The following is a 24,964-nucleotide window of genomic DNA, read 5'->3' on the forward strand; positions in this document are numbered from 1 at the left end:
AATTGAGATGAACCTTGACCAATTAATTTAAATGAAATAAATAAAACGAAATCAATTTTAATTAAAATTAAAAAATTCCAATATTTGATTATTGAAACAGAAAAAATTTTAATACTTCGAATTAAATTATCTAGGTACCCAACCCAAAGAAAAATTATAATACCTAATCAATGTCAAATTATTGAACTTTTCAATATTTCGTACCTTGTCAGAATTTTAAAAACTTGGGGGAAAATATGAATTAATAATCTTGGAAGAAATCAATGATTGTCAAATTTTCACAAACTTAAAAATCTGGAAAAATTCTGTCTCGTTTAGAAAAAAAAAAAAAAAAAACTCCAGCCCAAAAAATGTATCCATGTCAGAAAAAACAAAATCAACCAATTTCAATAGTGAATAACTGAATTGTCTGAATTTCAAAAAACCAATAAGTTTGATATTATTGGTTCATTCATCGGTATTTTTCATTTCTTTTTTTTTTTTTTTTATAATATGTACTTATTGTTTTGACAAGAATGAAGCATTGAAATCATTTCACATCGATAAAAAAGAAATGAAATTCCAGTTTAAAAAAACTACTGATTTTCGCAAAATTTGGAAAAAATTGGATTAAAAGTTGTTTTGATGTTCGAAATGATGTTTAAAAAACAAAGAATAAAATAACAAAAATGGAACTAAAAAACCAATATTTGCATATATTTAAAAATTGATCAAAAAACTCAATAGGAAAAATCAAAAATGAAAACCGTTTCAGTCACGGGTTCACAAAGACCTTTAAACAGAAAAAGATCAAGTCCAACTCGATTTGGTATTAGCCCAAATTGATTTTCAGGCTTTCTCGAGGTATTTAAAAATTCTGGCCAGGAAATCTGCTCAAAATGTAGATAACCCTTCGACTTTCAGCTGTCCGAATTGATTTCCTCGACTTCTATAGATGAACCGGCACGGTAAATTTGAGCGAACTTGATGAAGAGACCAGCTTCAGTTTTGACTTGAGTTTACTTGAAATGAGTAGCGAATTTACGTAATCGTAGTTTATGCCTGCGAAGTGTTTAAATAGGCAACTTAAACAACATATTGACACTACCAGTGTACAAATAAAAAGCAAAATTTTTTCAGTACCACGCCATTTACCTAGAAGAAAATCATTTCATTCCTATCAGCAATCTCGAATCGGCTCCTCCTCCCCTCCCCCCTCTCCCCTGAAATGTGAGGCTAATTAGACAACAAACGGGGTGTCCGGGAAGTGGTGGTAAAAATGTCAGATTTGGGTACACCGCGTAATATTAAAGAAAAAAGAGTACACATGTGAAGGTGTGGCCTATTTTCAAAATTGAAGGGGCAAAATACGTTTTCAAAACCCAAGAGCCAAAATCTAATTTTGATCATGGGATGATTCATGGGGGTCAGTTATTATGACTTTTTGCCCAACTTGCAAATTGAAGGGACTACAAATAGTCGGGGAGCTGGGATAAGGACCCATTGCACCCCCTCCCCCACCGTCGATACACCGGGACAACTTTTTTCTTGAAGGAGGAGTCCTAAGGAACATTTCTAGCCCTTGTCCCCAAAAAAAAGTGACCCTACTTACAAAATGGCGGCCATTTTGATTGACAGGTCAGCCGAAATCGCAAATTTAGCGTTCCAAAATAAGACTTGCACGAAAATTTTTAAGCCGCACAAAAGCAGATCGAAAGATCAGGCAAAAATGTATCATCTGTCCAAATTTCAAATGCTGAAGTGCTTATTTCGATTTTTGGTGAATTTTTGAAAATCTTTAGCCCAAAAATATGAGGGAAAAATCAAAATTTTACCAAATTGACCGAGAAAACTGAAATTTTGGATATACCCTATTTTCGACATGCCAAATCGATTGGAAACGGTTTCAACCCGTTTTGAGCAGTTCTGGAGCCTCCAGCAGATTTTTGAAACTCGAAATTCCCACAAAATTCCATCAAATTGGAGTTGTAAAGCTAAAATTTATTCTAAAAACTAATTTCAATACGCTACGAAGTACTGCAGGTGAATTTCAAGTCGTTTTGGATCCTCCAGCGACTTTTTGAAAATTCCTGAAGCCTCCAGCAGATTTTTGAAACTTTAATTTTTCACAAAATTTCATCAAATGGAGATGTAAATCTGAAATTTACTCTACACTCCAATTTTAACACCCTCTGAAAACGACTTCTGGTGAATTTCAAGTCATTTTAGAGCATCCAACGACTTTTTAAAAATTACTGGAGCCTCCAGTAGATTTTTGAAACTTGAAATTTCCCCAAAATATCATCAAACTAAGATGGAGAGTCGAAATTTACTCTGCAAACTAATTTCAATATGCTACGAAGTCAACTGCAGGTAGATTTCAAGTGAAGGGTGGTTTTCCAAAACGCATTAAGTCCGTTTTTTTCGAAATTGATTTTTTCGCGCCACTTGGTTAGTGACGTCAGGACACATCATCTGAGACGCATACCTACCTAAAATACCTATTTTATCCATGTTCTTTCCAGCTTTTTGTGAAATTGTTGAAATGCGCTTGATTTTCCAAAACGCATTAAGTCCATGTTTTTTAACGCTTGTAGAATCGCTTGTTCCCATACGAACTGATTTTTAAAATTTTATAGTATGTTGTATATGTGCATCCTTAGGAAGTATCGCCACAGAAATTTTCAACCCCCTCCCCCCCATATTTACCCCTCAAAAATGACGTTTTCAGTTTTTTAACTTATTTTATGGGTAAAGTGGGGTAATTCCGATGGCAAAATTCAAAATTTTAGCAATTTCTTATTTTTTGGATTTCCTGTACATTTTGGGGCAAAAATGATGTAACAACTTTATTCCTACGTCCTTCAGCTACACATTGACTATATTGAAGAGTGATTTGTGTGAAGGCTTCATACATATAATTGAAAAAACATTTTGGAAGGTTGAGTTATCAGAATTACCCTAAAAATGGGGTAATTCCGATAATGAGTTTTATAAGGAAAGTAATTCTCCCAGGGTAATTCCGAGCCAGTAATGTTGAAATACACCATTTATTGCGTATTTAGGTTTTTATTTCATGTAAATTGAATCATTAGAACAAAAATTAAAAATTTTTTACAAATATGCATTTTTGAGGCATAATTTTTGAAAACTAGACCAACTAGAGAAAAATGCCCCGTTTTGAGGATTTTCTTTGATAATTTCGACCCCCTAAAACTATAATACATCAAAACAGCGAAAAAACATTGCAGGACAATTTTGCTGGGGCTATCGGAATTACCCCGCAGCATGAAAAATGATCGACACGTTTAATAATTCAATGCCACCAAACAAATAATTATAAAAGCAAAATCAAAAGAGGTACTGACACTTTAACACGTATTCATCAAATATCAGCTTCTAAACAGAATTTTTCAACAAGTTTTGAATGATAAAAACGAGTTTCAAAAGTGCACTGTTTTTTGCGGAAAAGGATTTGGGCATTCAGATTTTGAACACTGCACAGACTTGACAAAACAGAGCAGATGAACCATCTGATCATTAATGGGTGTAGGTTAGCACTAAAACTGCCTACTTTCTTCATCATTTGTGCCAAAATGTGTTTTGCAACAAAGCTAGGGCTTGCTATCGGAATTACCCCATATCGGAATTACCCCACTTTACCTTATTTAACAATGACGATTGCGAGGTACATTTTAGAAACACCTTTTTTGGACGTATTTTTGACCCAATACCTTTTTCGAAATTTTTGCGGTGGTGCGCCATGTTAGAAAATTGGGAAATGTGTGTGTGTGTGTGTGTGTGGGGGGGGGGGAGGGTGAAATGGGAATTTTGGGGAAAATGACTATCAACGAGTAGGGTGTCGTTTTCTTATGATTCGATATCGCTGAGCACGAATATGACGTTAGATTTTGTTTTACACCCCCACAGCCCCTCCGGAGCCCTCAGCCCCCACCTCAATTTTCACTATTTTGGGAATGAAGTTACTTTGATGACGTTGGTGTCGTTGTCTTATAATTCGATACCACTGAGCATGAATATGGCGTCAAATTTTCTCCTACACTGAAACTGCCCCTCCGGAGCCCTCAGCCCCCTCCTGAATTTCTATTCATTTTTGAAATAAAGTTATGTACTTTGATGAATTTGGTGTCGTTTTCGTTGTTTTCTTATGATTCGATACTCACTCAGCCCTCTCCTAAATTTCCACCATTTTCAAAATTAAGCTGCTTTTACAACATGGAATCTTTTTCATACGAATTTCGCGCTCAGCAGTATCGAATCACAAGAAAACGACATCAATATCAACGTAATTCGAAAATATAAGGCAAAAACTTTCAAAAAATCACAATTCCTCAGAAGTGAAATACAAACATAATTTTTGATAAGAGGGTTTGAATTGAATGGTATGGTAATATGCAAGCTGGAAAGGAGAAAAGGCAGAAAAATGTACTTTTCGCGTGGTGTTTTTTTTAATTCTTCAATTTGTGCACTCGCGATTGAAAATAAACAGTAAGTAGTATAGGAACCATTTTGTTGGAAATTGATTTTCCTACAAGATGGTGCTTTCATTTTATAATTATCTTATAGTTACCTCATAATTTTCCTGAATGAATGCTCATTTTTCAACATAAAACGTCTAGTGGTTTTCCAAAACGCATTAAGTCCATGTTTTTCAACACTTGTTGAATCTCTTGTGCAACATTCAACTCAACACCGCGTGTTGGATCATATCAAGCTATACCTAAACTTCAATGTTAGGTTGGTTGCATATTCAAAATAAGCCCTCTAATGAAATGGGAGTATGTTTTATGCTTTTTCTCGGAACTTACTTTTGGGACTTAATGCGTTTTGGAAAACCACCCTTCAAGTCGTTTTGGAGCCTCCAGCAACTTTTTGAAAATCACTGAAGCCTCCAGTAGATTTGTGAAACTTGACTCAATACGCTGTGAAGTCAACAGCAGGTGGATTTCAAGTCGTTTTGGAGCCTCCAGCGACTTTTTGAAAATTACTGGAGCCTCCAGTAGATTTTTGAAACTTGAAATTTCTCCAAAATTTCATCAAACGGAGATGGAAAGCCAAAATTTACTGCGTACTCCAAGTTTGACACCCTCTGAAGACGACTTCAGGTGGGTTTAAGTCATTTCGGAGCCTCCAGCGACTTTTTGAAAATTACTGGAGTCTCCACCAGATTTCTGAAACTAGAAATTCCCGCAACATTGTATGAAATGGAGTTGGGAAGCCGAAATTTAATCTGCAAACTAATTTCAATACGCTACGAAGCCAACTGCAGGTGGATTTCAAGTCATTTTGGAGCCACCAGCAAGCTTTTGAAAATTACTGGAGCCTCCAGTAGATTTTTGAAACTTGAAATATCCCAAAATTTCATCAAATGAAGATGAAGAGACGAAATTCATTCTGTAAACTAATTTTTAATACGCTAAGAAATCGTCTGCTGATTGATTTCAAGTCGTTTTGGAGCTTCCAGCGACTTTTTGAAAGCCTGTATTGCGTTTTTTCAAAATTGAAATTTAAAAAGTAGCTAGAAGCTTCAAAACTATTTGAAACCACATGTAGTCGACTTCATGTCGTATTGAAATTAATTTGCGAAGTAAATTTCGGCTTTCCATCTCCGTTCAAGTTTCAAAAATCTACTTGAGGCTCCACTAATTTTCAAAAAGTTGCTGGAGGCTCCAAAACGACTTGAAATCTACCTGCAGTTGACTTCGTAGCGTATTGAAATTAGTTTGCAGAATGAATTTTGACTTTTCATCTCCATTTAAGTTTCAAAATTCTAATAGAGACTCCAGTAATTTTCAAAAAGTTGCTGGAGGCACCAAAAGACATTAGTTGCAGAGTAAATTACTGCTTCCCAACTCAATTTGATGAAATGTTGTGGGAATTTCGAGTTTCGAAAATCTACTGGAGGCTCCAGAACTGCTCAAAACGCTTTGAAACAGTTTCCAATCGATTTGGCATATCGAAAATAGGGTATATCCCAAATTTCAGTTTTCTTGGTCAATTTGGTAACATTTTGATTTTTTCTCTCATTTTTGGCCTAAATTTGATTTTCAAAAATTTACCAAAAATCGAAAAACGCACTTTAGCACTTGAAATTTTGACAGGTGATGAATTTTTGCCTGATCTTTCAATCTGTCTTTTTACGGTTTAAAAAATTTCGTACAAGTCCTATGTTGGAACGCAAAATCTGCGATTTCGACTGACCTGTCAATCAAAATGGACGCCATTTTGTAAGTAGGGCCACTTTTTTTGAGAAAACAAGGGCTAGAAATGCTCCTTAGGACTCCCCCTTTATGAAAAAAGATCTGTCCCGGAGGATCGACCGGGTGGGGGGGGTGCAATAGATCTTCATGCGGGCTCCTCGACTTGATTTCAAAAAATCTAAAAATAAAATGTTTCCTTCTTGGAATTCTTTCCAATTTTTGAGAAATTTGGCATGCTTGTAAAAGTTTGCTTTCAAAAAATCCTCATAATCGAGCTTTTATGATTTATGATGAATATTTTTCACGTGGAATCTTTCAACTCGAGATCGTCTTGTTTCCACCTAGTATTCCTCAGCAATGACTTCTCGAATTTTTCTATAGGAATTTCAAATTGCTCTAAAAAGGCCAACATTGAACTTTGAATTTTAATTTTCAAAGGATGAGGCTAATTTTACAATTTTTTTAAACATTTTTTTTTAGCTGGTAAATCTGATGTGTTGTATCGTATAGTCTCTTGGCCTTTCTATCTCGAGGAAAAAGACCACGAGAAGATGAGTATGTAATTCCGTACTGGAATATTTTCCGCTCATAATACAGAATGCTTCTTTCTGCCCCACCTTTCTTTACCAAAGACATAGCATTAAATTGCATAATAACAATAATAGAATATGCATGGGCAAAGAAAAAGAATAGTAAATGTTATAATATATGCGGTACCTATTTAAGGTATTTTAAATTTCTGCATCAAAATATAATCGTATACCTTATGTACTCGTGTACACGATAATTTCTATAGTAAAAGGCATAAAACATATCCGCTGCGTCGCGTCGCATTCGCATCGTATTATAATTTTGTACGAGGAAAAATTCAGCAAAGATATAATGACGATGTAACGAACTACTTTTTGGGTTAATGGCAATTCGACGATGAATATCTGTTATTAAATTTTCCTTAATTAGGTACCTACTTCTCGCGAAAAGGTAGCCGTCCACATATTTAGATTAGGTACCTATGCATATTTAGATGGATTAAATTGCCAACACATGTAACTCGAGTCTCGACTTGTAGAGACGTGGAAAATCAACCTAGAAAATAAATTTTTTTAAAAATAGCAACCAACGACCTGTTGTTTAACTCATCTTCATCGTTCGCGAGAAAGAACTTTTTCGTTACTCGATGGTAATAGATTTTTGTCGAATTCATTCGTAAAACAGACTAACTACCTATGGTTGGCTTTGCCGAAGACGACGACTATGAACCAAGCACCAAACATCGAATAATGCCTCTAATTACGAACAATGCGAACGTGAAATGAATTTTCGTAACGGTCGCATTAGCTAAATAGGAAGAAAGTCTTACGTAACGTGTACCTTACCTACAATTAAATCTCAGCTTTGAATACGCATTATCACAGCTGCTGTTGGAGTTGAACTGCCTATCTCGTAGTGCCTGGTGCCTGGCTACATCACACAAAAACGTTGTATAAAGCTTCATTATTCTTCTAAAATGTACCTAGGTATTTGCGAGTCGGTCGTATACAACGTGTACTTGCCAATTAGGCTAATTGATAATGACGCTCAGATCCGAATACCTACTCGAGATGTACTCGCACATATTAGCCTATCTACTGTCAAAGTTTCACTTGAGAATGCAAGTACTCGTATTCTTTATATCTCTCGAATTAAGTCGGTACTTTTGTCGATGATTCGTGAATCGTGATTGACATTTGTGAAAAATTGACATCGATTGGTTTCTTAATTAAGTATACTGCTATGTTGCATCTCTGCAGTGGCGGCATTTTGCCTGTTTCCATAACGGAATTTTCAAGATACGGTTTAGTGAAGGGTATTTGAATTCTACCGAGCAATTTTTCAAAAATGAAAAATTCATCTCAGAAATTTAAGAAATAATAACCAAATTAATACACACAGGGTTGGTACCGGTGCGAAATAGGGCAAAATAACAAAACAAAAAAGTGGGAAATTTCATTCAAAAATACCAAAAAAGCACAAAATTTTAGCGTTAAAATTTTTTTGTAACTCACAAATTGTAAATTTTCTGAAGCTTTCGACCTTCACTTTGCTTTGTCAAAATCAAAAGAAAATGTTCTGCTGTTTTTGAATTTTATTTTCAAAGGCCAAAAATTTGAAAAAAAAACACGAAAAATTGCGAATTCTTGATTCAGGATTTTAGTACCAACCTTGCAATAAAAAAGCTCAATTGTTTTGTCAAGAATAAAAGCATCGTTTTTGAACATGTGAAATTATTCAACATAATTATTTGTTTCCAACTTCACCTTCCGAAGTTTATTCGAAACACATTTGGCTAATTCTTAGCATGAAAATAGGTATACTGGAGGGACCGGGAGGGGGTAAAAAAGTAAGGGAAATGTGGCGAAAAAAGTGGGGTAAATTTTAAGACCACCTCCTCCAAAAAATTTCAAAAAGTTTCACTTTCTTCCCAAAAGCTTTTCCAAAAGTTTTTCATTTTGCGAAATATGGTCAAAAATTACTCTTGCTGAAATGGTCTCTCTTGCCAAAAAGATGTTAAAATTACCTATGTTTTTTTTTCAAAAAACTTTGAAAAAATCTCACTTTTTTGCCAATAATTGCCAAAAAAAAGCTAGCCCTATTTCTTGTTAAAATTTTCAAATTACTTGCTTTCGTCAAAAACCGCCAACAATTTTCTAATTTTTACCAAAAATTTCCAATAAGCTTCGTTTTTTTGCTCAAAATTGCTAAAAATCTTTATATTTGTGCTTCCGCCAAAAATTACGAAAAAACTCTGCCTTTTGCTGAAATTGACGAAGTTTCGCTTTCTACCAAAAATAACACAATGTTTAGCATTTTTTCAAAATTGCTAAAACGTCCGACTTTTGCCAAATACTGCTTCAAATTCTGACATTTCTGCAAAAAAATGTCCAAAAAGTCCAACTTTTTTCCAAAAATTAACAAACCTCTCTCTCTTGCTAACAATTGCGAATAATATTTTACTGTTTCGCCGAAAATTGCTTAAAAAAAAGCCCTACCTTTTACTAAAACAATTGCCAACATCTCGCTTCCTTCCAAAAATTAAAAAGTTTCCACTTTTTGATAAAAATTGCTCAAGTCTTCCTTTTTGTCAGAAATTGTCAAAAAATCCTTCCTTATTGCCTTTTACTACAATTCTCATTTTCGCATTTTATCAAAAATTCTCATTTTTCGGCTAAAAATAGCCATAAAGTCTCGCTTTCTTACAAAAACTTACGAAATATATTTGATAAAAATTGCGGCGAATTACGTAGGTACCCACTTTTTGCTGGATCGAGTTTTTTTTGTGGTATTATTTTTGCATTTTTTTTAGAGGTGGGGGAGGGGTTACTTTAGAGCTCTTAAGTTTACCTATTGAGCAATAAAATTTGTTTTCATAATTTTTTAAAACTCATTAGGTACCTAGAAAACGGCGGAACCGATTTCGATAAAACTTGAAATCTCACAAAGCCTCAACCATTCCTGACGAATCGTTATTAACAAGTGCATCTGTTTTTTCAAATGAATTGTTTCAATTCCCAGTGAATTGTTCGTGAGAGTATCAAATCAATTCATTTAAGGGAATCATTCATGAACGAATTGATTAATTTTTTGAAAGAAACATTCGCGAACGAATTGACCAATTCTTCAATTTATGAATCAATTCGTTCGTGATTGATTCATCAAAAATCAAGTAAATGAATCGTTTCGTTCGCGAATGATTCACCAACTATTGATCAATTCGTTCGCGAATGATTCACCAACTACTGATCAATTCGTTCGCGAATGATTCACCAAAAATCAGGTAAATAAATCGATTCGTTCGCTAATGATTCCCCAAAACTTATTCAATTCGTTCGCGAATGATTCACCAAAACTTATTCAATTCGTTCGCGAATGATTCACCAAAATTTATTCAATTCGTTCGCGAATGATTCACCAAAAAGTATTTGATTCGTTCGTGAATAATTCATCAAAAATCAAGTAAATGAATCGATTCGTTCGCGAACGATTCACTTATACAAACCAATTCGTTCGCGAATGATTCACCAACTATTGATCAATTCGTTCGCGAATGATTCGCCAAAAATTATTCAATTCGTTCGCGAATGATTCACCAAAATCTATTCAATTTGTTCGCGAATGATTCACCAAAAAGTATTTGATTCGTTCGTGAATAATTCATCAAAAATCAAGTAAATGAATCGATTCGTTCGCGAACGATTCACTTATACAAACCAATTCGTTCGCGAATGATTCACCAACTATTGATCAATTCGTTCGCGAATGATTCGCCAAAAATTATTCAATTCGTTCGCGAATGATTCATCAACTATTGATCAACTCGTTAGCGAATGATTCACCAAAACTCAGGAAAATGAATCGATTCGTTCGCGAACCAGCCACTTATACGAATCAATTCGTTCGCGAATGATTTACGAAAAATTATTCAAATTTCAATTCGTTTGAGAATGATTCACCAACTATTGATCAATTCGTTCGCGAATGATTCGCCAAAAATTATTTAATTCGTTTGTGAATGATTCACCAAAAATTATTTAAATTTCAATTCGTTCGCAAATGATTCATCAACTATCGATCAACTCGTTCGCGAATGATTCACCAAAACTCAGGTAAATGAACCGATTCGTTCGCGAACGAGTCACTTATACGAATCAATTCGTTCGTGAATGATTCACCAACTATTGATCAATTTGTTCGCGAACGAGTCACTTATACGAATCTATTTGTTCGCTAATGATTCACCAAAACTTATTCAATTCGTTCGCGAATGATTCACCAAAAATTATTCAATTCGTTCGCGAATGATTTACGAAAAATTATTCAAATTTCAATTCGTTTGCGAATGATTCATCAAAAATCAGGTAAATGAATCGATTCGTTCGCGAACAAGTCACTCATACGAATCAATGCGTTCGCTAATGATTCACCAAATCTTATTCAATTCGTTCGCGAATGATTCATCAAAAATTATTCAATTCGTTCGCGAATAATTCACCAAAAATCAAGTAAATGAATCAATTCGTTCGCGAATGATTTACGAAAAATTATTGAAATTTCAATTCGTTCGCAAATGAAGAGTGATATTCCAAAACTCGCTTTGTCCATTTTCACAACTTTTCAGGAGAGAGGAAAAACAGTTTCCCTTTGAACGGGTAAATTGGCTTTTTAGGCGAGTTTAGCACTTTATTTGGGTGGATTTATGATGTAGGAGTGTAGGTATACATTTCATCCACTAAATACTGCTGAAAAAAATTTCAATATAAATGGACAAAGCGCGTTTTGGAACATTTTTTTTTTTTTAATTTTTAGTGAATTGGCTATTTAGGTGAGTTTAACACCTCATTTTGGTAGGTTTATGATGTAGGAATGTGAGTTAATACTTCATCTACCAGGTACCACTGAAAACCCAACTTTGATAAAAATGGACAAAGCGAGTTTTGGAATATCATTCTTCAAATGATTCACCAACTGTTGATCAACTCGTTCGCGAATGATTCACCAAAAATCAAGTAAATGAATCGATTCGTTCGCGAACGAGTCACTTAGGTATACAAATCAACTCTTTCGCGAATGATTCACCAAAAATTATTCAATTCGTTCGCGAATGATTCGCCTTGGAATCAATCAATTTGTTCAATCGCCCATCGGTTGTGAATGATTCCATTTGATTGTAAACAGATCGATTGCGATACAAATGTTTCGTAGAAAGTGACTCAATTTGTTCGTAAAAGATTTCGGTCTTCAAATTTGGGTTAAAAATGGGAAAAAATCAAAATGTTACCAAGTTGACCTAAAACGCTGAAATGTGGTTTGTACTTTATTCAATTTCTCTCTCCCCTCCTCTTCCCTTCACCGAATCGATCGAAAATGGTTTCGAACGATTTTGAGTAATTCATGGTACCTTCGCTGACTTTTTGAACGTTGAAATTTCCACAAAATTCTGTATGTAAGATGAAGTTGTAAAGCTGAAATTAACTTTACCTACGTTGTATCTAACAATTTCAACATGCTGAGTCGATTGGTGATGATTTCGAGCCATTTTTCTTTAATTTGGATTCCAAGTCAACCTTGCAATAGAATAATTCAGATTTTTTGTTTCCAAAATTTGTTCGAACCACGTCTGCTTAATTATTTGTAGAATGAAAGATGCTGGAAGGGGAAAGGGGGGTCTGAAATAAAAAGTTGAGAAAATTTCCATCTCATCGCTCCCCCCCCCCCCTCCTCTCCACGACACATCATTTCGTCATGCCTCTGCATTTCAAGTACTTTACCTATAGGTAGGTATAAATATGACATTGTTTTTAATTTCAATACCGTGCTAAATCATAACGCTGATTCAGCTGTTTATCGGATCATTGACGGCCTCACGCCTTATATTTATGTTAGATAACTGTACACATACGCATTTACTTACCTAAGCACATTCAATCAGCCCATCAGTCTTGAACTGGTATTTTCATTCTTTTCAATAGATCGATTTAAATTGCCTCGTCGAACTCGAAAACGACGTACCTGGAAGTAAAAAGAAATCACCACTTAATTAGGGGTCATTGGCAAACACAGACACACCAAGTCTGTTAGTAAACTAAATAGGTATCGAGATGAAGAGTCCGCTGCTTTAATAATTTTATAAAAGGGAATCGTACAACTGGAAATATGATCTGATCTGATCATAATACGTCGAGCTTCGCTAGATCCACGTGAATCGGTCTACAGGTACGAGTATACCTACCTACAATTGGCCTATAGGTTTTCGTCTTTCGATTTGAATTGAAATGCAGCCAGTAGGTATACACAATGATGAAAATAATGAATGAGTCGGTCGCCATTAATGATAGAAGCAGCTCGCTATATACAAGATAAATGATTATTTGTTGGTACTTTTCTTAATTAGTGGAGATGGGGAGAAAGAAGTAAAAAAAAAAAAAAAAGGTGAGAGATGAAGGGTGTGTGACGTGACAAGCAGTACGTGTGTACCAGCAGCACTACAGCAGGCAGCAGCGAATTGGTGAGACCGACGAGCACGATTATCCTTTCCTTTCTCTCGTTCTCTCGCGAGCTCGAGCTCGCGGTTGTTCAGCTTCATCCTCCTCGTAATTTCGTGATTGTATCAGTTTATTTTGTGCAGTGTACAGAAGACGGTCACTTCGGTGTTTTTGTGAATAACGGAGAGTTTCTGGTCTTCGAAGACCATTTTATCCGAATCCGCAGTTCGACCATTGATTGATATTGCGCGATTTTTTTTACGATTTTTTGTTTATTTTCGCGAATGAATTTGGTGTTGTGCATGAAAAAAAACAATATGCAGTTCGGTTTTGTACTCTTGAAGGAATGTGCAATTTGATCGTTTGATCGAAACAGGTAATAAATGAGTTTTATTTTCAATTAAACGATGAGTAGGTACCCACCTAGAGCTCGCTAGATAGGTTTATATGTAAATTGCTGACTCGAGCACCTCAATCATCAGCAAAAAAAAATTACAACTGTGGAAATTCAATCGGTGTGAATTGTGAATTTCATTATTATTTATTATGTTCGTACGTAATTTCGCATATGTAGTCTGAGCGTGTGTTTTTTCTCAAGGAACTGAATTTTATATTGTAATGTCGAGCTCGAGACTCTCGAGTCTTCGAGGTTATGTATTTTTGCACGGTTCGAGATAGCTAATGCATCTCTTGTGAAATAATTACCTACTCGATGTCGTTGTCGAATGTCGATTACCTTTTTTTTAACTCGCTGTCCGTAGGTAGGTACCTGAATCAACTTATATGTAGGTATTTACTCGATACGATTAAATTTCCTCCATAATGAGGTCCATAGGGTTGAAGGATAAATCTAATCGACTTATTGCATACATCTATATTTAGGCTGCCATCAAAAGTCCAAATTCATTACCTATCTACTCTTCTAATTCTTCCACATAAATCGTATGGATAAATACCTACCTTAATAGGGTGTACCTTATTTATGCATAGTGGAATTTTTTTCGTTTTTCCCTACCCCTCCCACCCCCTACCCCTAAAGTTGTTACCTCAGGTGAAAAAATCACTCTATGAAATTCTCAGCCCTCTCGATGAAAAATAAATTGTGTCGGTGAACCCCCCCCCCCCCCCAATTTTACAAAATATGAAAAATCGAAGTATCAGACAAAATTTTTAAAATTGCAAACTTTCTAGTTCTAACGCCTTAGTCAAGTCCCCACTCAGGTGAAATCAACTTATATACCAATTTTAGGCCCTTATCTACACCCGAGACTAACCAGTGGATTGGAGGGGAGAGCTCTTATTCATACCCACTGGTAAAAAAAAAATATTTCATGACGCCTTCATGTTGTCAGGTTTCGTGAGAAATATTTCTCTAATCATGTTAGTAAAGATAAGTCGTGCCAGGAAGTACCCCCCCCCCTCAATCTCACAATATTTTCAATAAATCCGAAAAATTGAAATTTTTACATTCTTATCCTTAGATTTGGTCTATTAATTCATCAGAAATACTGTTAAATACTTTTGACCTTTCTACACGATGAAAAGATGGAACTTGTCCCCTTCCTCAAAAAACGAAAAAATTTATATTTTTACATTTTTTTCTTCTAAATTTCAATCCTCGGATTTGGTCGATCTTGATCAGAAAAGCACTAATTCGGAGAATGTAATTGGTATAGGATTTTTAGTCCAAAATTAAAGAATTTCAAATCAACTACAGAGTGAGCCAGAAGTCAGTACCCCGATTTTCACGTTTTAGTTTTTCTTTAAAAAATCAAAAACTAAGCATCCTAGAAAAAAACTAACGACATCATGTCGATTCGAAATTTAATTCTCTACAACTTTGTCGTCATGAATTTCATTTTGGACGCTTCCTTTCGCCTCCAGATCGATTTTTGTGACTTGATGATTTTTATGAAAAAATTTTCAAAAGTTCATTTCAAAGAATTTAGTTTTTCTTTAAAAAATCAAAAACTAAGCATCCTAGAAAAAAACTAACGACTCTATGTCAATTGGAAATTTAATTCTCTACAATTTAGTTCTCATGAAATTTTTTTTGGACGCTTCCTTTCGCCTCCAGATCAATTTTTATGAAGCTTAGTTGGCAAATTTTTCGAAAATTTTAGTTTTTTGTAAAAAAATCAAAAACTAAGCATCCTAGAAAAAAACTAACGACATTATGTCGATTGGAAATTTGATTGTCTACAACTTTGTTACTTTTTTTTACCATTTTTTACCATTGTTATAATTTGAAAAAATTTTAGATGAAGATTTTGAATTTTTGGCAAATTGCCAAATGGAAATAAGAAAGTAAAAACATTGAATTTTTCAAAAGTTCATTTCAAAATATCCAATTGCTAGAATGTCATTAGTTTTTTCTAGGATGCTTAGTTTTTGATTTTTTTTCTACAAAAACCTAAAATTTTCGAAAAATTTGCAAGGAAAGTTTCATTAAAATTGATCTGGAGATGAAAAGAAGCATCCTACGAAAAAATTACATGGAAGAAAATTGTAGAGAATTAAATTTCCAATCGACACACTGTCGTTAATTTTTTTCTAGGATGCTTAGTTTTTGATTTTTTTACAAAAAACTAAAATTTTCGAAAAATTTGCCAACTAAGCTTCATAAAAATTGATCTGGAGGCGAAAGGAAGCGTCCAAAAAAATTTCATGAGAACTAAATTGTAGAGAATTAAATTTCCAATTGACATAGAGTCGTTAGTTTTTTTCTAGGATGCTTAGTTTTTGATTTTTTAAAGAAAAACTAAAACTCTTTGAAATGAACTTTTGAAAATTTTTTCATAAAAATCATCAAGTCACAAAAATCGATCTGGAGGCGAAAGGAAGCGTCCAAAATGAAATTCATGAGAACAAAGTTGTAGAGAATTAAATTTCGAATCGACATGATGTCGTTAGTTTTTTTCTAGGATGCTTAGTTTTTGATTTTTTAAAGAAAAACTAAAACGTGAAAATCCGGGTACTGACTTTTTGCCCACTCTGTATTGTAGATAAATAATCAACTGATAATTCGATTCGTTCTGTTTCAAACAGATTCTTGGTCGGGTAGGAGGGAGGGGGGGGTTGAAAGTTCAAAATTTCTGAAATTCGTGGAAAGAAATATGCCTCGAAATTTTTGAGATTCAAATTTTTAAAAACATTTTGACGCTGATCAATGCTTTTACAACATGAAAAGCTGGCTACTCAACAACTACATTAATGTTTAAAAATGAATGAAAATTGCTGATTTCTCAAATTCTGACGTAGTGCAAACCTCTTCCCTCTCCCTCAACTTACTTTGGGTACTAAATCACTCATTCAGCTGGCTCCAGATTGAGTATCTAAGTACATTTATGTACATTTAATTTTTTAGTCGAAAAAGTAGGTGCCTACATTAGTTTTCAAATCATGTGAATTTTCGCTGTTTTCAAAAATTTTGGGCTGCTTGAATCTTCTTAAATGGACTCTGCGAAGTTAAGGTCACTTTTTTAGGTTCGCTTTTCGTGTAACATTCTTGAGATTCAACGATTTAGCTGCTAGACCACCCCCCCTCCTTTCTGACCCTAGCTTCATAAACTTCCAGAGACTTTACTTCCATCATTTTTTTTTTTAATTTTAAATTTGGAGGTTTCTATGTAGATGATCAACATTGTGGGGGGGGGGGAGACTGAAGATGAGGAAAAGTTTTTCTTGAAAGAAGAATTATCTGGATTCAAATAATAATTTGTACCTACAGAAATCAATTTTTCATCATCTTTTTTGATACTTTTCAATTTTAGGGGTTTCATAAAAGCTGAGGACCAACATCATTTGGAGGACCAAAGGGTGTTTTTCTTGAAAAAGTGGTCAACTGAAAGTATTCTGCTCAGAAATGAAACATTTTCACAAAAATTGTTCAGATGTGAATTTCTTATTTTTTTAGCTGATTTTTTCGACTTTGAGGGGCTTTATAGGGGGAACCAACGTGATTTGGAAGACCGAGAGAAGGTTTCTCTTGAAAAAGGGCTTATTCAGAAAGAACTTGAACTTGAAAAAATTAAAATTCTGCCCTTAAATGAAAAATTTTCAAAAACTTTCAACAGACATCAATTTTTTATATTTTTTTTTCATTTTTCCCAAATTTGGAGGGGGCTCCATACAAGACAGTCGACGTCATTTGGGGGTTCAACAAAGTTTTTTTCTTAATGGGGTTATGTAGAACAATTCTGAAATGGAAATGAGATTTTTTCCAAAAAGCTTTCCCTGATTTCGATTTATTCTCATTTTTTTTTGTGATTTTTTCAACTTTTGGGGGCTCCGGTTTGACGGGTCGAGGAAAGTTTTTTCTTGAATCTTGATAAAGGGATTTTCTAGAAAAATTCTTTCTGACGCAGAAACAAAGATTTTTCATAAATTGATTTTTTTTTCATTTTTCTGATTTTTTTCATGAACTTGGGAGGGGGGAGGACCGGTATCACTTATTTTTACAGATAAGGAAAAACTAAAAAATAAAGAATTATTTTCTCACTTGAGGGAACAACTTGGGAGGGGTGGGGGGGTGGAAAATTCCAACTTTACAAAATACGGCACACCCTAATCTACCTCCTGTACCTACCTATTTGTTTCACACAAGCTCATAAATTTATTATATTCTAAGTTTGCAAATTAGTTAAAGAGAAATTTAGGCGTGTTATTATAATGGAACCGAATTATCCTAGTGTGAATTTTTTATTTACGTTTTGGTGTAAGGTTCAATGCATATAAAGAACATGTGCATAAAAGCGTTATACGCCGCAGCCTTTCATTGTCATCATTTTTGCTGATAATGGATAAATTTCACTTTTTTGAGAAAACAACGCAACGCGTGCTCTTGCTCGCAGTGTTGGTATATGTAGGTACCTATACCTAGGCCTATTGTTTATATAGCGAGCTTATCGACGATTTAAAATCATACAGTACCTTATTGTCGCAAACCTCATCAAAAACACTCGTAATGATAAGAATTTTTTTGTTCGGGATCAACGATCGTCATTAACGGTATTCGCAATTCTGCTGATTGTCCTCGAGTCTTCTCGAGTCGAGTCATTTCGAAACAAACTGTTGATGAAGAACGTGAAACGCGCAAAATAACTTATCATTATTCCGTTTTCTTCGAGTGAGAAATACATAGGTACCTACTTCGAAAAGTCATCCTTGCGAATGATTTTGAGAGATGTGCATGTTTTGGCGAGAATATTTTCATATTATTAGGTATGCTTGGAAGAAGGGCTTATTTGCATTTGAAAGAAAAATCATCGTTTAAGTAAGTAGGTACATACTTACATCTCTTATGAGGGTGATCTCGAACAAAAAAAGACTCATGCCCATAAATTTGTATATTTTTCAGCATGAGAGTGGTCGTTTCATGTCAAATGTCAAATCAGCTCAGTTTTGGGTTCAGATCCTCTGATTTTGTTCAACATTATTTTGTGAAAAATATAAAATCGTTATCATTGGCCATTGGCTCCCTAATCTTCGTTTTTCCCAAAAATTGAAACTTTTCGTCACTAAAATACGAGAAAAATATATGTTTATGACATTTTAAAGGCAGAAATTAAGACTCAAATTTGAAAAGGTTCGTTAAAAATGTCAAAAGTTCGAAGTTTAGCTTTCTTGCGAAAATTCTATTTTTTAATTTCAAGGCAATTTTGGGGATCGATGGAGGCGTTGTAGGAATCAAATTTTTTAAAAAGAGCTAATATTCTTATTCAACGATTCCAAAAGCCCAATAAACCATTTATGTTACCCACACAATTTTTTCAGTTTTCAGGAAATTTGGGGACCAATATGTAGGTACATATAAAACGATATGTCACATATGATAATTCAGTTTTTTTTTTTACATTTTGATTAAAATTTTTGGGTCCTTAACCCCGTGCTTTCGCGAATTCCATCACGAAAAATTCTCAGTGGTAAATATCATGAAAAAATATGCTTCTCAAGTTTTTTGTTTTCATTTTTAATTTTTGAATTCGGTACTTCTCTGAAATTTAGAAAGGTTTTTCAAAATTGACCTTCAAAAAAAAGCTCTACGTGAGTTGAACTTTCGAAATTTTGGGAAATATTTTTATAATTACTCTACATAACCTTCAAAACAATGCAAACAGAAGATTTTGTTCGAATTTTAACAGAACTGAGCAATCAAACTTTTGCAAAATTATGCACTGCACCATGACTAGAAATAATTGAATTGCCCTGCCTCAATTTATGTGGTGTTGGGAAACCAATAATAGCGATTTTTTGTCTTTTCTAAAAATATAGAACTTACAAATTATCAACAAAGTCGGAGAACCTATAAACCCAAAAACAGGGCGGATTTTGGCATCAAATTACATTTTTTCCTACTCTACAGTGTGACACAAAAGTAGTGCTCGGTGGCTTTTATTTCTAAGTGGAAAGAGCTAGAGAGATGAATGAAGCGGCGTTGTGTAGGGAAAAAATAAGGGCTTTCAAAAGCGACCTTGAAAATTTCAGGCCCATTCACAGGGTGTTCACAAATTGAAAAACCGGTTTGGTCAAAAAATTCAAACCTGTTTTTATTGACGCAATGTATTCTACACACTAAGGCGACAAAAACGTGATACGAATTTTTTGAAACCGGTTCATTAATTGGCAACCAGTTGACAAAAAATACCCAAAAATTGTAGATAGAGAAAAAAGCTTGAAACAAAAGTTTTTTTTTTTTTTTTTTTTTTTTAATTTATTTAACCACGCCGTGTACAGCCGTTTGGCTAGAGACGTGGAGACAATTTGGAGTTAGATTTTGTTGTACAGATCGATTTCTTTCAGGAAGGTAAGGAGTCTGAGGTTTTGAGTATTACTGTCAGACAGTAGAGATTCAAGAGTGGGGTTTGGGATTAGACGATTTCTTTCAGATTGGAATTTTGGGCATTCGGTTATTAGGTGGTTAATTGAGACAGGGATATTGCAGATTTCGCATAATGGTTTAGGTAATTTATTTAGGATATGGCCATGAGAAAGTAAGGAGTGGCCTGTTCGAAGTCTGAACAAAATGACTTCATCTTTTCGAGGTAGACCGTAAAAAATTACACAATTCTGTCTAATCACATTTTGAAACCGGTTCATTGGATCGCATTTAGCAACCAGTTTTTGACAATCACCTAAAAATTGGAGATAGAGAAAAGAGCTTGAAACAAAAGTTGTAGAGCGTAAAAAATTGAACCATTTTTCCTAATCACATTTTGAAACCGGTTCATTGATTCGCAGCAAGCCATCAAAAGTTGCCATTTGCAAGTTACTCGTAATTAGCCATTTTCAAAATCCGATCAGGAAAAATGGTTCAATTTTTTACGCACTACAACTTTTGTTTCAAGCTTTTTCCTCTATCTTCAATTTGCAGGTGATTGTGAAATAGTGGCTGCTAAATGCAAATCCACGAACCGGTTTCAGAATGTGATAGAACAGAATTGTGTAATTTTTCATGCCCCACAACTTTTGTTTCAAGCTTTTTTCTCGACCTCCAATTTTTAGGTAATTTTTGATAACTGGTTGCGAATTAATGAACCGGTTTCAAAATCCGATCAGGCAAAATGGTTCAATTTTTCACGTTCTACAACTTTTGTCCCAAGCTTTTTTTTCGATCTCCAACTTTTAGATGATTGTCAAAAACTGGTTGCTAAATGCGAACCAATAAACCGGTTTCAAAATGTGATTAGACAGAATTGTGTAATTTTTCACGCTCTACAACTTTTGTTTCAAGCTTTTTTCTCTATCTACAATTTTTGGGTATTTTTTGTCAACTGGTTGCCAATTAATGAACCGGTTTCAAAAAATTCATATCAAGTTTTTGTCGCCTTAGTGTGTAGAATACATTGCGTCAATAAAAACCGGTTTGAATTTTTTGACCAAACCGGTTTTTCAATTTGTGAACACCCTGTGAATGGGCCTGAAATTTTCAAGGTCGCTTTTGAAAGCCCTTATTTTTTCCCTACACAACGCCGCTTCATTCATCTCTCTACCTCTTTCCTTTCAGAAATAAACGCAGTCGCCCAATCTGGCACTACTTTTGTGTCATACTGTACATAAGGTAAACAATAAATTGAATTTTTAACAAATTTTTCTAATGTTAACTGAAAGAATTGTTTTCTCATCTTTCGTTTTATTCGACAAAATTGGTATTTTCTCTCATATCTGTCGGCAAATTTTCGATTGCACCCCCTCCCCCCCATTCCAAACAAAACCTTTAGTTTTTTCTCAGACTATTTTATAATTTTTAATTTTTTATACACCCTCTACTTCCAAAAATCGAACAATTAAGAAAAGGGACAAGAATTTTAGTTCTAGGTTTGTTCCATTTTTGCATCGGTCTTTTAAAAAGTCATTTCGATTTTCTCCCCAATAATATATAAGGCTCGAGTGTGTTAAAGGATGTCAGATATGCTATATCTGAGGTCCTCTCTAGGCTATTCAATGATTGTTTAGCACAAGGGGTCTTCCCAGATTGCTTAAAACACAGCATAACAACCCCAGTATATAAGAACAAAGGACAAAAAGATAACATATCAAATTTCCGACCAATATCTATAATACCAGTCTTTGCCAAAATCTTTGAGAAAATCATCTATGTGAGAATTTCATCCTGTGTTAGCCCAAATCAATTTGGATTCAGATCAAAACTTAGTACTTCAGATGCCATTTATGAACTAGTCAATACAATCTCTGATATGCTACAAAACAATGAAAGACCTATTGGTATATTTTGTGACCTCTCTAAAGCTTTTGACAGAATAAAACATAATATCCTTGTGGCTAAATTAGAACATTATGGCATTAGAGGTATCGCAAAAAAACTTATAAAATCCTATCTAACCAATAGGACACAAAGAGTAAAACTAGTTTCTAAAAAAGGGATTGCTATATCCGACCCAGAAGACATTACCATGGGAGTACCACAAGGTTCAAACCTAGGGCCATACTTTTTTCTTATGTATGTAAATGATTTTCCCCAATGCACCAAAAATAAAACTATACAATTTGCAGATGACACCACAGCAATTACAAATGGATTCAACTGGACCCTAGCAGTTGAGGAAACTGAAAAAACCCTCCTACAAATGCAGACTTGGTTCATAGTGAATGGCATGGAACTAAACCTTAATAAAACAACAATTATGCCATTTTGTATATCTACCACCCATCCCTCATCTTAAATTTCTTCTCTTGGTCTTGCCCAAACTTGTGAAAATACCACATTCCTCGGCACTATGGTTTCCAATAACCTAAAGTGGACAGTACAAACTGACAAACTTGCAAGTCGCCTCTCTACAACAGTGTATATCATGACACAACTACGCCATATCACTTCAACTCAGACAAGGAAAATTGCTTATGTTGGACTATTCCAATCCATTGTAACTTATAATTTAGCTTTTTTTGGGGGGGGGGGGGGAGTAACCCAACTCTGTTAAACAGGATATTCCTAATACAAAAAAGAATTCTGCGTAAAATTTATGACCTAACTTGTACCGAATCATGTAAAGATCTATTTGTGTCAGAGAAAATATTAACCCTTCCTTCGTTATACCTTCTTGAAATTGGAGTTATGGTGAAGAAAAAAACAATAAAAACATCCACAATAAGCCATCAGTACCCCACACGAAATAGAAACAACCTTGCAGTAAACTACTTTAAAACAACAACTTTACAATCCAATATCGATACAATGGCAGTAAAAATCTACAATGCTTTATCCCCAGATCTAAAAAACATAACTTCAGTAAAAACCTTTAAAAAATATTTAAAAGGATGGTTAGAGGTAAAGGCTTTCTACACAGTGCAGGAACTTCTAAACCCCCCAACTTTGTAACCAATTCTAAGTTTATTTATACTATTACCTATAATACCTACAATACCTACCTACCTATATTATAAGTATAACTTGTACAAAGCCAAAAGGCATAAACGTACCGAAAAAATTGAATTGAATTGATTTGAATTTGAAAAAAAGAAAAATCGTCTCTCAAAGTCTCATATTGCATCGAATTGAAATTTTCACCAATAAATCATCATTATCATCAAAAAACAATAAAACTACATTTGTTTCCTGATTTGATGAACGAAATCAAATACGCCACCTTCGATCGGTTTCATGATACGAAACATATTCTCAAATTATGCAATTTCGTAATGTAATAGGTACTGAGAAATATTATTCGGTAGTTTCCAATCATACCTATATGCATCGAAAAAACCTTGAAATCAATACCTATGACCTACCTGAAATTGCATCCACCCTCTGCTTATATGTACCTACCTACCTTCTGCTCAGTAAAATTTATCATCAAGAGTAATACATACGTACATATAATTATGCAATCGCATAGCACATTCTTAAAAGCCACCAATATTATGATTAGAAAAATTCCCCGAGTGAGTTTTCACCATTGAAAATGACTCTAGATTCGAGAAAGAGAAGAGTTGGCCAACCAAAGACAATTTATAGGTACTGTACGAATGCCAATGCATGTTGAATGTCAGTGTGTATTTGTACGAGTACGAGTAGGTACACATGGGTAACTTGTAAAACTATGTCATTCAGACCGCAACCTCAGCAAGGAGTCTCGATCTATAATGGCATACGAGCAAGATGATGATTTTTTTCCTACAATACCTACACAATATAAATAAGTACACTCTTATACACTCGCCTTGCGCCAGCACCAACCAAAAGCGAACCGACATCGCATTCGCAGATTCGTACAGATATGTTGCAAGTCTCCTCGTCGTAAGATAGTGTATCTGGACGATAGAGAAATGATATCTAATTATTTAGTTCGGGGTCAGTATGGTATGTACACGGTAACAACAGTAACATATCACGTAGGAAACCTGTGATATATCGACTTCCTCATCGTGTATTAATCTAAAACTCTACAATGTCCATTAAATTATAGGCCATAGAGTAAAAATATACTTATCAAAATGAGCTCGAGTCTCTTTCGTAAGATTACGTATATACAGAGGAAATCTGCGAGATAAAATCAACAATGTTTTACGTATTCTTTTAAAATTATACCAACATTCAACATGCTACCAAGTTGAACGAATTTTACCGGTTATTCAACCATATTGCAGACGTTGCGAAGGCGTTGTTGTTGACTGCCCTGCCTTGCAGATATCGAATTTTTTTTACAATTTTTTCAACTGCCCTCTTCGCCCTGTGGACAAGATCGGCGTCAGAGCGGTGTGCTAATATTGTACTGGTTTTCCATCCTACGCTCGGTGTGCCCTCGTTGACGTAAAATATAAATCTGAATCCGCCTCTGTTAGTATCATATTGGTCCACGCGGTGAATGCACTCATTTGTACCTTGGCAGATATCTGATCGATGATAAGCCACGGCCAGTAAATCATTTATGGCTATATACTAGAAGTATAGGTGTATAAATTTATAGGTACCATACAAAGCTGCCTTATGAGTCGAGTGAAAATTCATTTTGAAAATCGTTGCATTCTGTCCCAGTGAAAGCCAAAGCGGACGTCTAGATAATTAGTCAAGATCACTGCATGGTCAAAGATCGTTCTCGAGTTGGTAAAAATACAAGAAAAAACGAAATTGCGAGGTTTTTTCAATTTTCTTTTCATCGTGTTATCGTTAACATATGTATCTATAGATGCACTTTACAGACAAAGATTCACCTTTAAGATTTTTTTTACCTTATTATCATCTTCAATGTCGAATTTTTCAAGGCAAACACACTAATTTTTGGCGCA

The 24,964-nt window shown here is 34.6% G+C and overlaps 1 protein-coding gene across 2 annotated transcripts in view; it reads left to right on the top strand.

Moving 5' to 3' along the window:
- Positions 1-13,208: 13,208 nt before the first annotated feature.
- The window catches only part of LOC135839640 (uncharacterized), a 44,758-nt gene continuing 33,002 nt past the window's right edge, over positions 13,209-24,964 (top strand). The window contains exon 1 of one of the 2 annotated variants that reach the window (XM_065355760.1): positions 13,209-13,630. The gene's annotated coding sequence lies outside the window, so the exon portion shown is untranslated. The remainder of the gene's footprint in view (positions 13,631-24,964) is intronic. The other variant, XM_065355759.1, reaches the window with a different exon arrangement.

The sequence above is a fragment of the Planococcus citri genome, chromosome 3 (assembly GCF_950023065.1).
Source record: "Planococcus citri chromosome 3, ihPlaCitr1.1, whole genome shotgun sequence".
In the NCBI taxonomy this organism is placed as follows: Eukaryota; Metazoa; Arthropoda; class Insecta; order Hemiptera; family Pseudococcidae; genus Planococcus; species Planococcus citri.